Below are 2,262 nucleotides of genomic sequence, written 5' to 3'. Positions count from 1 at the left end.
CTTTTATTAAGTTTTTAGTTTTATTTAATTTGAGTTATTTTAATACTTCATGAAAAAAAAAAAAAAAATAATAATAATAATATATATATATATGTAAACTATATAAACTGTATAAACTATTAAAAATGACAAAAACACACAATAAAATTAATAAAACTTTAACAAAAATGAAAACGGAAAATATAAAAATAAAAACTGACATGGAATATGGAATATTTATAATATAAAAAGACAACAGCCATGAGTTTTGATTTGATACTTTCAGTGTTAATTTAGTATTATTCATTTACTATTATACTATTTATTAATATGTTGAATTAACTTTTTATTTTTATAATTTTTAATTTTAGTTTAGGTTTTAGTAATTTTAATATGTGCCTTTGTCATTTTTGTTATTTATTATTATTATTATTATTATTATTATTTTAGTTTAATATATTTAAGTTTATAGTAATTTTAGTACTTCAACTTAAACTGATCTTATTTCAGTTTGTTGCCAAGGCAACATTTCTCATTTTCATGTACATTTTTGTTAAAATTTTTGTCTAATATTTTTATTTCAGCTTCATTTCAATCAAATTTACATTTTTTTTAATAATTTTACTTTTAGTTCACAATGAGAACAGTAATATTTAATCAGTTGCAGATGGTGTTGGTTGGAGGAAAACTGTCATTTTTGAGAGCATTTGAGTCATGAATACGTGTGCTCCATTTTCCCAGAAGAGAAAGACTGTATAAACATGTATAACTGAAAAAAAAAAGTGGATTTGGTCATATTTTTATGAATACACCAGTATATAAAGCTAACATACATGAACAAAACGCCACAGACCTCTCATTTTAATTTCAAGGCGTCTTTAAGGTAACACTGCCTGTATTCACTTGGGCATTAACATAAGATTATTATATTTGAATAGACCAATTTATCAAGAGTCACATGATCGACTGTGGACGGCCACTGGGAGGGACAGCGCTCATGTGTCTGACCACAAACACTCTGATACAATGAGATACAGTGTCAAACCGTTGGCCAGCTGTGCACATCTGCACAAAAGTGAAACAGACAGACAAATGAAAAGTCTATTTCTGTCTGTTACTAATGGGTTACACTGAGAATAAAGCACTGAAATTACTAATCATCTAATAACGGAAAAATTAGTCATCCTTGTGGAAAATATTGAAGAAAGGAAGAGAGGGGCAAGTTGTCACATGGGAAGTTGTTTACAAGGGCTCTGTAAAGTTATGAGTCAAAAGTCAAGTCACGCAGATGTATGTGTTCTCCAGCAGTCAATACTATGCTGGTGTCTAGAGCAATTTAAAACTGCTGCCGTGTTAAATGAGGATGATTTTTGTGAATTCTGTCTTCCAAAGCAGAATTACAACACCATCATATTTTCCTGCAGCTGTTGGGTAAATATGTGTACACAATAAAACTACATTCAGACAAGAGTCTGTTTGGGGTCAGTAAGATTTGTTAATATTTTTGAAACAAGTGTCTTATACTCAGGCTGTCTTTATCACTTCTCAGGAGTAATTGAATGTATCCTTGAACAAAAATAAAAAACTTACTGACCCCAAACTTTTGACGTGCAGATTTTAACAGTGGAGAAGCTAAACTTTTTTGTTGTCAAGATTTGTGTCTATAAAAACTGATCTACTCAATAACTGTATTTTCATACATTAAAATTTGAACAGAAAAATGAACCACAATTAAAATGAAAACAGAAAATATAAAAATAAAACTGACATATCATAATAAATAAATAAATAAATACAAATTAAAAAAGATATACAACAGCCATGAGTTATGATTGGACACTTTCCAGTCTTATTTTAGTGTTATTTATATTTATTCATATTTTGAATCAGAACTGGTTTTATTTCATTTAGCTGGCAAGCCAGTTTTGAATTTTTCTGTTTTTGTCTCTTTTTCTTTCTTTCTTTCTTTTTTTTTTAAGTTTTTGTGTAATTTTAATTTTATTTCAGCTTCATTTCAATTAATGAAAACAATTGTCATTAAAAATTCCCTGGAGTAAACTGTCTCCCCTACATATGACTTTACCCTATTAAAAATCTATGTCAAAGTTATATTGAAAGTCATCCATCACTTCAGGTACGTGAGTCTTTTTTGTGCTTGAAAAGCTGTCTTTTCTCTTTTCTTCGGTCTGAAAGCTCTTGGACGGCTAGAGCTAATTAAAGAGAATTAATGGTTTGGTGTGAGAAGAACCGCTACATAAGGCCACATTGTCAAACATATGCAGA

Source organism: Sinocyclocheilus anshuiensis, unplaced genomic scaffold, assembly GCF_001515605.1.
Source record: "Sinocyclocheilus anshuiensis isolate Anshui unplaced genomic scaffold, SAMN03320099.WGS_v1.1 scaffold1142, whole genome shotgun sequence".
Lineage (NCBI taxonomy): Eukaryota > Metazoa > Chordata > Actinopteri > Cypriniformes > Cyprinidae > Sinocyclocheilus > Sinocyclocheilus anshuiensis.
The sequence above is the reverse complement of the archived record's forward strand: the minus strand, read 5'-3'. Positions refer to the sequence as shown.